Source organism: Silene latifolia, chromosome Y (assembly GCF_048544455.1).
Source record: "Silene latifolia isolate original U9 population chromosome Y, ASM4854445v1, whole genome shotgun sequence".
Taxonomy (NCBI): Eukaryota; Viridiplantae; Streptophyta; class Magnoliopsida; order Caryophyllales; family Caryophyllaceae; genus Silene; species Silene latifolia.
In genome coordinates, this window is record NC_133538.1 from 168,329,369 (window position 1) to 168,342,714 (window position 13,346).

A 13,346-nucleotide genomic window follows, 5' to 3' on the forward strand; every position below is an offset into this window, starting at 1 on the left:
AATTTAGCCTTAGTCCATAATCAATTTTGCATTTATCCACTTTGTACATTGCCTTGCATGATTATAATAGCATTTCACGCTTTTCTAGGTGAAGTAAGAGGTCGCATGGAGGACGGAACCTTTTTGCAAGGAGTGAAGCGGAAATTTGAAATCGTCTTGAAGTTCTCCCAAGCCTTGTGGGCGTATCGACTTTCGGCCGGTGTAAACAAGCCTTGTCCGGTGCGCCCAATTACTCCTGTGGGCGTTCAGGAATTTGCTCCGGTGTAACGTCGTCTATCCGGCGTTCCTGAGAGGCGGTCGGCGTTCCGAACGCTGGATAGAGGGCTGTTGGGCTTTTCTTTCAAATTCGACCTTTGTAATTTCGTTAATGGACCTTTTTGTATAAATAGGTAGACCTAATTTGAAAAAACACAATTGCATATACTAGATTTTATATCAAAAAGTGAGCTGGTGGAGAAAATATTTGGGGAGAAAGTTGAAACCTTTGTTCTTCATTTTTTTCCCAAGTATTCAATCCAATCATCTTTCTTGCCTTCTTCTTTGTTGGTATATTTCCTTTGCTACTCTTTATTTCCCTTGTTTTGTTTGTTAATTCCATTTTCCTTAGTTTATGCTTCTCTTATTTTTGAATATTTACCTTACTTGTAGTTAAAGTTACCATCTTTTTTGCCTAATTTCATTTTAATTAAGGTTTAATTAGTTTGTTACCATCTTAATTGTTGCCAATTGCATGTTTAATAGTAGAAATCAATTTATCATCATGTTTATTGTCAAACTTGCCAACTTTATTAATTGTCTGGCTAAAGCAACCATGATTAGTGAGTAGTCTCCTTGCTAGGGTGTGGTGGGGTCCAACATGAGTAATTAACATGCTTAATTCTATCTAATTTGTTGTCAAATGGGAATTTAGTGGGGTTTATGAAAGGAGTTGACTTTTTATTGTTGTAATTTGGGATTTTGGTTGGTTTGGTGCCCTTGTCCACCAATGGGAATTGGTTAGGTGCCTAGTTGACTACCCTTTTACATTCCTTGCCAATCAAGGTTGAACCCGGGAGGGAGTACCATGAGAGGGTGTCTTCGGGGAACCGGGTTGACTTTCACCTTTGGGAAAAGGGTTAGAAAACTCGGGAATTTATCGCGTACTTAGTGCCTTCTATCCTTTGGGTCGGGAACCTTGAGAATGGCGCGCATTTTTGGGGTCTAGAACCTTGCTTAGGAGAGGTCCGAGTCACGATCCCGGGAGGGAGGTGAGTCGGGATTCCTAGTGTCTTAGTATGAGTCCGGGAGGAAGTTACTAAAGCGAATTAGAGGCGTTTTTCCCCGCCTAACTACCCCTAGACGATAAATTTACGAAATCAATGTGCTACTTACGAATTGTTAATGACCTAACCACGCCCTAGACCTCTCTTTATTAACTAAAACTCGTGTTTAATCGCTTGTTTCTTGATTTTAGCATTACTTAGTTTAGTTACTACTTGTTACTTAGTTTAGTTGATAGATATTACCCAACTTTGCTATATTTTGACTTAGCTAAACTATTGGACCGAACGATTAGTAGTCTCATTTTGCTCCTCGTGTTCGACCCTTACTAGTGCACTGATACGTGCACTTTCGAGGTTAAGACTCATACCATCATGTGTCTTACTCGGTTTTAAACTCGCTATTGTAAAATAAAATTTTACACCTCTCTATTTTAACGAAATAAAATTTTGCCAGTTCGCAAATCCATTTTGCGAAATAAAATTTTGCAATTTTTCAAATCAATTGGTCGGCAGGCTCTGACATGAGTTCTTAAAATAAAATTTTTTGAACTTGCCTTTTTGTGAAATAAAATTTTGCAAATCCTAGTTTGTAAAATCAAATTTTACATTCTAATCCCTTTTCATAATAAAATTTTGAATTCCTTGGTCGCGGGCCCTAATACGCATCCGAGCTTGTGAAATCAGTTTTTTGCAGGTTCACTCTTAAGTGAAACAAAGTTTTGCTTAACCAGATTCCAGACTAGCTGAACAAAGTTTGGCTATACCAGATTCCAGACCAGCAGCAAAACAAAGTTTTGCTTTACCAGATTCCAGAACAGCTAAACAAAGTTTGGCTATATCAAATTCCAGACTAGCGGAACAAAGTTTCGTTATACCAGTTTCGAGACCGGTGAAACAAAGTTTCACCACGACAATTCAATCCGGCGAAACAAAGTTTTGCCATGCCAGCTTCCAGTCAAGTCATAAAACAAAGTTTTATGATCTCTATATTCAACCAGCCATTCCAGATGGACCAACGAAACAAAGTTTTGTTATCCCACTTCACTTTCACATTGGTAAAACAAAGTTTTACTAGTTCCAGTGTGACACCCTTATATAACGCGATAATTAACACCTAAAATCTAGGGAAAAACTGGTAGGATATGTTTGTAATTGGTCCAACTATATAAAAACCTGTAATTTCAAAAAAATTTCTAAACCAATCACAACATTTCCAACATTCCCAAGAGGCGGGTGCCAAAACCTGCAATGCTAACAGACTAATTTACATGCCATAGCTAACGATAAGAAAATGTAATGATACAAACCCAAAATAGAAAAGGGAGACATATGTCCCTTAAAATTATATACAAAACCAAAAGTTAAAAGGTTTACTATAAGAATAGCCAAAACTAGGTCCAAAGTTCCTTATGCTCACTAGCTCGTCTGTGACCCCAACAAAGCATCAACAACCTGTCAATCGCATTTTATACAAACACGAAAGCCACAATTCAGTGGGGAGTAACTTCGAGTCCTCCCAGCCACGAATCGTCATAATTAATGTAACATGTAATGAAACATGTAAACTATATGAAAATTTAATCTAATTTCCAAGTATCCTAACATATGAATGCTAAATTGACTGATTTAAACTATCATGTGAAAAATATAACAAGTAGTAATCCAAACACTATCAACCATAGCCGGCTTGCATCTCACCTTCTATGATTCATAGAATCATCAAACAAGAAAGGGCAATATATCAAAGACAGGCATAAGTTCTTAGTACCGTCAATAGTCACTCTGTAACTCGAGTCTATACCACGAGGTAGGGAAGGTAATCGAACCGGTATCTTGGCTCAGCGGTTAATATTAATAAAACATGGCCAAGACACAACACAACCCTAGCCTAAAATCTGCGCAGACCTAGACATGCGGATACACACCACCGCACCCAAGACCCACAATTTTTCTAAAACAAAGTGAGTACCCTAAGGAGTCCACCAAAGGGTTGGCTAGTACTTAAGCTGACCACTTACTATCAAAATAAGTAATGAGGTCATGCCCCAACTTGGATATAAATCCACTAGTCAGGAACACAAAGGCTATCAAGCAGTGAACATATACTCGTCAAAGACTATAAAGACCTATCTATGATGAAGGCCGAAATACTCACCTAGGACCTAGTCCCAGCTAGTCCCAGCTTGAATACTTTAGCCCACACCACACATGACAAGTAAGACACCCACTTAACCATAAGAGGACAAAAAGTCCAACTTACCAACCTAAATGCTAACATTCTATCATGTGAAAGGCTATATAAATGTCTATTCAAATAGATAATCCAACAAAGATATCCTCAATAAGTATTCAATACCAATTTCCAATTCTAACAATATTAACCATATTAAAGGCTTCAGGGAATCTAGGGCCATTTCTACAATATAAGATACTATTAAATACAATCAACTATACATGTGAACAAAAACTTGATAAATGGCCTAAAACAAGAAAAAGGCCGATTATCTAATTCATATAAAATTTCATCCAACCGAATTTTTACCCGCAACCCCACCCCGCGACAGTGCGGGTTAAATTGCGGTGACCAATCACTCAATCAATCGACATCGAATCGACAAAGGGACTAAGGCTCGATTTTGGCACAATCATCAAAACATGGCAATTATTGCTATAAAATTTACCTTGAGCCTAATCATTACAATTTCATCTTATAAACTATCCTAACATGTGATAACTATCAATATAAGCTAAATTTTACCAACCTCATTATCTTTACTACTAACATTATTCATTTTAAGCCTTTTTATTACCATTTCATTTTATAACCTATACTAACATATGCTAACTACCAATATAAGAATAATCTCTACTACTAGTATGATTCAATTTAAAAGTGTACTCATATGTGACTTATACAACTCTAACATTAATTAACCCGAAATGACCAATATTGTACGAAAAACCGCGAAACAAGCAACGGACCAACCCGGGCCAACCCCAAGGCCTGCCGTGGGCCTGCCGTGGGCTCTTGGGCCGCTGTCATTGGCCGTCACCCCCTACACCACCATTTTTCCATTTTTGTTCGGATAAGACCGTCTCAAACATAATTAATCGTTCCCAATACTAATATGTTAACTAAAACTAACAAAAATACATGGATTAAACATGCATGCAATTATTTTAACATGTGAATTTAACTACTTAATTAAAAATCACAAAAACATACAAAAATCAAAGCATGTGACGATTTTTCGTCGAGTAACTCGAAATATGTTACCTTAAGCTAGAAAATGAGCAATTAGCACCTTAAAAACCAAACCCTAACAAGCACTAGCCGCTATCCTCGACAATATACGAGTCCCCAAACCCGTCCTCCAATTCTTCACCTAATTAAACAATAAAAACACAATATATAAGTATAAATACCGAAATTTATCAAAATTCGTCTTAAAAAAACTTCAAGAAAACTGAAATTAAAACATACTAGGTTGTAGATCTCGACGAGAGGATTCCGGAAATGTAAATTTCGTGAAAATCCGATAAGAAATGAGGAAGCTGTGACGATTTTTAGCTTGAAATGTATAAAAATGGTGTTTTGGTTTATTTAGAACAATGAAGAAGATGAAGGAAGGAAAGAAAATCAGAAAAAAAAGAAAGGAAGGGGGACTGGTCCGCGGGAAAGGGAGAAAGGAAAGGAGGGAGTCGGGTTTTAGTCGGGATTTTACGAGTCGGTTTTGGCTCGTTTCTATAATAATTAGAACCGTTGGTCAAATGCAAATTCCGACAAGACTAAAGTTCTTAAACACGAGATTACAAGAAAATTGAGTATTCATACGACCCATTTCCAAATTCGTTTACCCAATGTTCAAAAGAATTGTCATTTTCCCCCCGATATGCCCTTATTTCGAAATAAAAGATTTTACACGGTTTAAACTATTTTTAAACATTTCGAAACTATCAAAATAAATACTTTTCTTCAAAATATAATAAAATTATATTTCTTTGAATTATTTTTACTTTAAATACTTAAATATCAAATTTTATTTGATTAATAAATTATTTTCGAAATATATTAACAGTCCGAAATTACGGGGCGTTACAATCACCCCTCCTTTTAAAAAGTTTCGTCCTCGAAACTCAGAAGGATAAATTATAGTATACAATATCTTAATAATATAATTATAAGAAAATATAGGTATCTTTTCAATGAAACGGTGATACTCTCGTTGATCAGACAAGAACATCCACATTCATATCAAGATATAAAAATATTTCTACACCAATAAATGAGAAAACCCATTATTGGGACGTCTCCAACAACGAGATTTAACATTCACTAATGTTAAAACCATTGAAAATCATAAAAGCATTTTCAAACTTTTAGTTTAAAATTCCATAATAAGAATAATATCTTTACTAATTATGATTAAATACGGCTTAGTAACGCGGAAAAAGAGTAAGAAAAGGAATACCTTACGAGAATAATTCAGGATATTTAGCTAACATAGAAGCTTCAGTTTCCCAAGTCTCTTCTTCGACATTTCCACAACGCCAAAGAACTCGGACTAGAGGTACAACTTTGCTCCTAAGTTGCTTGTTGGTTTTTTCAAGAATCCGAATTGGCCTTTCTTCAACCACCAAGTTAGGCTCCAATTCAAGAATCTCTTCATGGATGATATGGCTAGGGTCACTAATGTACTTCCTCAACTGAGAAACATGGAAGACATTGTGAACCTTGCTCAGATTTGGGGGCAATTCTAAACGGTAAGCAGCAGGACCAATCTTTTCAATCACCCGAAAAGGTCCAATATATTTATGGCTCAACTTCCCTTTAACGCCAAACCGTTTCACCCCTTTCACAGGTGACACTTTAAGGAATACTTGATCATCAACCTCAAAGGAAAGTGGTCGACGACGGACATCAGCATATGATTTTTGACGGTCCTGAGCGGCTTTCATCCGCTCCCGAATGATCTTAACTTGTTCAATGGACTCGGTCACCAAATCAGGTCCTAACATCGGAACATTTTGGGTTTGATCCTAACAGACTGGAGTACGGCATTTTCTACCATACAGAGCTTCATATGGTGCCATTTTAATGGAAGCTTGATAGCTGTTATTGTAAGAAAACTCAACCAGAGGTAAACATTTCTCCCAAGAAGTTTGGAAATCTAAAGCACAGGCACGAAGAAGATCCTCTAAAGTTTGAATTGTTCTCTCAGTTTGACCATCAGTGGCGGCGTGAAAAGCAGTGCTCATCAATAGTTTACTACCCAAGGCCTCTTGTAATGCAGTCCAGAAACGAGAACAAAATCGAGGGTCTCGATCTGAAACTATATCTTTAGGAACCCCATGATAGCGTACTACTTCATTCACATAGGCACCAGCTAGAACTTCTAAACTCCAGGTCTCTTTGATGGGAATAAACCGAGCACACTTAGTCAATCGGCCCACAACCACCCAAACAGCATTCTTCCCAGTGGAAGTCCTGGGTAAAGCCATCACAAAATCCATGGATATAGACTCCCATTTCCAAAGAGGAACATCCAAGGGTTGAAGCAAACCCCCGGGCTTTTGATGCTCAATCTTTACTTTCTGGCAAGTGAGGCATTTACTGACATACTCCATAACTTCAACTTTCATTCTAGGCCACCAGAATTGCAATCTCAAATCTTTGTACATTTTGGTACCTCCCGGATGAATGGAGTAAGGAGAGAGGTGTGCTTCATCAAGAATTCTCCTTCTCAAATCGGCTGCATTCGGAACATAGATTCTACCATGATAACGAAGATACCCACCATCATCAATCTTACAATCCTTAGCTTGTCCAAGTTGAATTTTAGCTCGAATAGATATGAAAGTAGGATCATTAGGAAGGCAAGTACGGATCTCACGGTGGAAGTCAGGTTCAGCTGACATGGCATCAAGATGATGAGAGCCCCTTTTTACAAGGCTTACTCCCAATTTTTGAAGTTCTAAAGCAAGTTTAGGAGGTAAGTCCCGAAAAGAATTTAAAGAATGACAGGATTTTCTGCTAAGAGCATCAGCCACCACATTAGCTTTTCCTTCGTGATAAATTAGATTGGCGTCATAGTCATTCACCAATTCTAACCATCTTCTTTGTCTCATGTTCAGCTCTTTTTGGGTAAAGAGATATTTCAGGCTCTTGTGGTCGGTGTAGATATTGCAATGGACTCCAATGAGGTAGTGTCTCCAAATCTTCAAGGCATGCACCACCGCAGCTAATTCAAGATCATGAGTCGGGTAGTTAACTTCATGAACTCTAAGCTGTCGAGAGGCATAAGCAATTACTTTCCTCTTTTGCATCAAGACACAACCTATACCATGCTTAGAAGCATCACAGTAAACATCAAAGTCCACTCCTTCTTCAGGTAAGGTCAACACCGGAGCGGTAGTCAACCTCTTTTTCAATTCCTGGAAGGCATTTTCACACTCTTCAGACCACACAAATTTAGACTCTTTCTTCAAAGAATCGAGTCATCGGCCTAGCAATCTTTGAGAAATCCTTCACAAATCGCCGATAGTAACCCGCCAAGCCAAGGAAACTACGGATTTCCGAAACATTGGTTGGACTTTTCCAACCAACAACGGCTTCAATTTTGGCAGGATCTACCATAACGCCCTCTTTTGAAATGACGTGCCCAAGGAAGGTCACTTTAGGTAACCAGAATTCACATTTAGAGAATTTAGCATACCATTTTTCATGGCGCAAAATCTCCAAAATAGCACGAAGGTGCTGGACATGTTCTTCTTCAGATTTAGAATAGATCAAAATGTCATCAATGAACACTACAACGCATTTGTCAAGGTGTTCTCTGAAAGTACGGTTCATCTGATCCATGAATACAAATTGGAGCATTGGTCAAACCGAATGGCATCACCGTAAACTCGAAATGACCATATCTCGTCATCAAGGCGGTTTTAAGAACATCAGCTTCTCGGACTGGAATTTGATGATAGCCCGAACGAAGATCAATTTTAGAAAAAGTAGAAGCACCACGGAGTTGGTCGAAAAGATCATCAATTCTAGGAAGAGGATATTTATTCTTGATAGTAACTCGGTTAAGTTCACGATAATCTATGCATAATCGCATAGATCCATCCTTCTTTCTTACAAAGAGAACAGGAGCACCCCAAGGTGAAGAGCTAGGTCGGATAAAACCTTTGACAATCAAATCATCCAAATGAGTCTTGACTCTTTCATTTCGAGATGCCAGCCTATAAGGAGCTTTAGCAATAGGGCCGGTACCAGGAATAAGATCAATAGCAAATTCAACTTCCCTTTCAGGAGGAATTCCCGGTAGCTCATCAGGAAAAACATCGGGAAATTCACATACTACAGGAATGTTCTCTTTAGGAGGTAGAGAAGAAGAATCAGAAGTAGTCACCATACACAAAAAGGCTTGATGACTCTTTTTCATCGCATTGACAAACTTCATAGCAGAAATTAGTTTAGTACCGGTTTGTCTTTTTACCATTTGATAAGACACACGGTGACCTGAAGGGCTTGTAAGAATTATTTTCTGGTCTCGACATTCAAATCGAGCATGATAAGTATGTAACCAATCCATGCCCAAAATGACATCAAATTCTTCAAGTGGAAATTGGAAAAGATTTGCTGGAAATATAGATCCCATAATAGAAATAGGGACTTCCGGATAGATTTTAGAACAGGAAAAGACATCACCAGAGGGTAAGGATATAGATGTGCTTTCTTCTTGTGATGATTCAAGTGATAATTTATTGGAGAGTTTTATTGAAATAAAAGATAAAGAAGCACCCGTATCAAATAGTACCAAACAAGGAACATCAAAAATAGAAAATGTACCAGTAATGATATCAGGATGTGCCTCAGCTTCTGCTCGGCTCATAACAAAGATACGGCCCTTCGGCCTCACTGGCCTCACTGGGACGACAGGAGTAGTAGGAGCCGTCACCTTCCTCTCCGGGCAAACATTGGCCTTATGGCCCGGTTTGTTACAAGAAAAGCATATAATAGGATCAACAAAGCACTTACCAGGGTGTGCTGGTTTCTTGCAGTTATAGCACACTCGGTCTTTAGTACCTTTATTGTCATTAAATGCTGAAGATTGACCACCCCGGTTAGCTTGCACATTAGAAACAAATCTCCTTTTGTTTGAGTCAGAGGGAGAAGAGATGAACCTAGGTGAAGGAGTAAAGGGCCTAGAAGATGGATATAAAGGCCTCTTGCCAAGATTAGAACTAGTTGCACGAGCTTCAATTTCAATCTCTTTCAATGAATTTTCAGCCCATAAAGCATCATTATAAATTGAAACAAAGCTAGTGGAATCCCGACGGACCATGCTTTTGATCTTAGGAGAGAGTTTTTCAAGATAAAAGAAAGCTTTTTCATTGTCATCCTTCACCAATCTAGTGGCATAATGAGCCAACTCATTGAATTTATCGGTGAAGGTCTGAACAGGAAGGCTTCCTTGCTTCAACTCCATGAATCCCTTCAACTTCTGCTGTTTCAGTTCTTCCGGATAGAATCGGGCCTCCACTAACTCCTTGAAACGTTCCCAATCAAATCCTGGTTCAGCTGAAACGGTAGGCCCAGTCATGGACCACCACCGATCTGCTTCTCGAACTAGGAAGTGAGAGGCTAGCTTCACTTTATGTTCCTCCTTGACATCATACAATGTAAAGCTTTTCTCCAACTCCAAAAACCACCGTAAGAGCAAATGGATCAATCTCTCCACCATAAGTGGGAGTGTTGATTCGGGTTAATTGGTTAGCCACCCAAGTATAGGTGCCTGGAGTACCCTCAGCAAGCGGAGGAGGAGGAGGAGCTTGTTGATTCTGTTGATTTTGTTGATTTTGGAGAATTTGAGTAAGAACTAATAAGATAGCATCATCAATGTCCCTTCTTGGCGGAGCCATCTTACAAAAGAGAAAATTAATTAGTACCTAACAATTAGCAATCACAAATAGACTACCACATAAAATCCTAAATCTACCCATCCTACCCATCTCTCAAGTTTATTATTTAAAGGTCAAGTGTTTTTAAGTGGGGTGCACAAACGTGCGTCGGGAGCAATAGGCTCTGATACCAACTGTGACACCCTTATATAACGCGATAATTAACACCTAAAATCTAGGGAAAAACTGGTAGGATATGTTTGTAATTGGTCCAACTATATAAAAACCTGTAATTTCAAAAAATTTTCTAAACCAATCACAACATTTCCAACATTCCCAAGAGGCGGGTGCCAAAACCTGCAATGCTAACGGACTAATTTACATGCCATAGCTAACGATAAGAAAATGTAATGATACAAACCCAAAATAGAAAAGGGAGACATATGTCCCTTAAAATTATATACAAAACCAAAAGTTAAAAGGTTTACTATAAGAATAGCCAAAACTAGGTCCAAGGTTCCTTATGCTCACTAGCTGCATGACCCCAACAAAGCATCAACAACCTCTCAATCGCATTTTATACAAACACGAAAGCCACAATTCAGGTGGAGAGTAACTTCGAGTCCTCCCAGCCACGAATCGTCATAATTAATGTAACATGTAATGAAACATGTAAACTATATGAAAATTTAATCTAATTTCCAAGTATCCTAACATATGAATGCTAAATTTACTGATTTAAACTATCATGTGAAAAATATAACAAGTAGTAATCCAAACTCTATCAACCATAGCTGGCTTGCATCTCACCTTCTATGATTCATAGAATCATCAAACAAGAAAGGGCAATATATCAAAGACATGCATAAGTTCTTAGTACCGTCAATAGTCACTCTGTAACTCGAGTCTATACCACGAGGTAGGGAAGGTAATCGAACCGGTATCTTGGCTCAGCGGTTAATATTAATAAAACATGGCCAGAACACAACACAACCCTAGCCTAAAATCACTTGAGACCTAGACATGCGGATACACACCACCGCACCCAAGACCCACAATTTTTCTAAAACAAAGTGAGTACCCTAAGGAGTCCACCAAAGGGTTGGCTAGTACTTAAGCTGACCACTTACTATCAAAATAAGTAATGAGGTCATGCCCCAACTTGGATATAAATCCACTAGTCAGGAACACAAAGGCTATCAAGCAGTGAACATATACTCGTCAAAGACTATAAAGACCTATCTATGATGAAGGCTGAAATACTCACCTAGGACCTAGTCCCAGCTAGTCCCGGCTTGAATACTTTAGCCCACACCACACATGACAAGTAAGACACCCACTTAACCATAAGAGGACAAAAAGTCCAACTTACCAACCTAAATGCTAACATTCTATCATGTGAAAGGCTATATAAATGTCTATTCAGCAGATAATCCAACAGTATCCTCAATAAGTATTCAATACCAAATTCCAATTCTAACAATATTAACCATATTAAAGGCTTCAGGGAATCTAGGGCCATTTCTACAATATAAGATACTATTAAATACAATCAACTATACATGTGAACAAAAACTTGATAAATGGCCTAAAACAAGAAAAAGGCCGATTATCTAATTCATATAAAATTTCATCCAACCGAATTTTTACCCGCAACCCCACCTGCGACGACAGTGCGGGTTAAATTGCGGCTGACCAATCACTCAATCAACTGACATCGAATCAGTCAAAGGGACTAAGGCTCAGTTTTCGGCACAATCATCAAAACATGGCAATTATTGCTATAAAATTTACCTTGAGCCTAATCATTACAATTTCATCTTATAAACTATCCTAACATGTGATAACTATCAATATAAGCTAAATTTTACCAACCTCATTATCTTTACTACTAACATTATTCATTTTAAGCCTTTTTATTACCATTTCATTTTATAACCTATACTAACATATGCTAACTACCAATATAAGAATAATCTCTACTACTAGTATGATTCAATTTAAAAGTGTACTCATATGTGACTTATACAACTCTAACATTAATTAACCCGAAATGACCAATATTGTACGAAAAACCGCGAAACAAGCAACGGACCAACCGGGCCAACCCCAAGGCTGTACGGTCACGTCACGTCACCCCTACACCACCATTTTTCCATTTTTGTTCAAGATAAGACCGTCTAAAACATAATTAATCGTTCCCAATACTAATATGTTAACTAAAACTAACAAAAATACATGGATTAAACATGCATGCAATTATTTTAACATGTGAATTTAACTACTTAATTAAAAATCACAAAAACATACAAAAATCAAAGCATGTGACGATTTTTCGTCGAGTAACTCGAAATATGTTACCTTAAGCTAGAAAATGAGCAATTAGCACCTTAAAAACCAAACCCTAACAAGCACTAGCCGCTATCCTCGACAATATACGAGTCCCCAAACCCGTCCTCCAATTCTTCACCTAATTAAACAATAAAAACACAATATATAAGTATAAATACCGAAATTTATCAAAATTCGTCTTAAAACAACTTCAAGAAAACTGAAATTAAAACATACTAGGTTGTAGATCTCGACGAGAGGATTCCGGAAATGTAAATTTCGTGAAAATCCGATAAGAAATGAGGAAGTTGTGACGATTTTTAGCTTGAAATGTATAAAAATGGTGTTTTGGTTTATTTAGAACAATGAAGAAGATGAAGGAAGGAAAGAAAATCAGAAAAAAAAAAAAAAAGAAAGGAAGGGGGACTGGTCCGCGGGAAAGGGAGAAAGGAAAGGAGGGAGTCGGGTTTTAGTCGGGATTTTACGAGTCGGTTTTGGCTCGTTTCTATAATAATTAGAACCGTTGGTCAAATGCAAATTCCGACAAGACTAAAGTTCTTAAACACGAGATTACAAGAAAATTGAGTATTCATACGACCCATTTCCAAATTCGTTTACCCAATGTTCAAAAGAATTGTCATTTTCCCCCCGATATGCCCTTATTTCGAAATAAAAGATTTTACACGGTTTAAACTATTTTTAAACATTTCGAAACTATCAAAATAAATACTTTTCTTCAAAATATAATAAAATTATTTTTCTTTGAATTATTTTTACTTTAAATACTTAAATATCAAATTTTATTTGATTAATAAATTATTTTCGAAATATATTAACAGTTCCAAATTACGG

At 37.6% G+C, this 13,346-nt stretch overlaps 1 long non-coding RNA gene across 1 annotated transcript; it reads right to left on the reverse strand.

Annotated features, from left to right (window-relative positions):
* Positions 1-2,519: 2,519 nt before the first annotated feature.
* Positions 2,520-13,146, reverse strand: LOC141627518 (uncharacterized). The gene is made up of 3 exons (XR_012537047.1): positions 12,525-13,146; positions 4,540-4,648; positions 2,520-2,714 (listed from the first exon to the last, which is right to left on the reverse strand). It is a non-coding gene; the product is annotated as an uncharacterized LOC141627518 (long non-coding RNA).
* Positions 13,147-13,346: the final 200 nt, after the last annotated feature.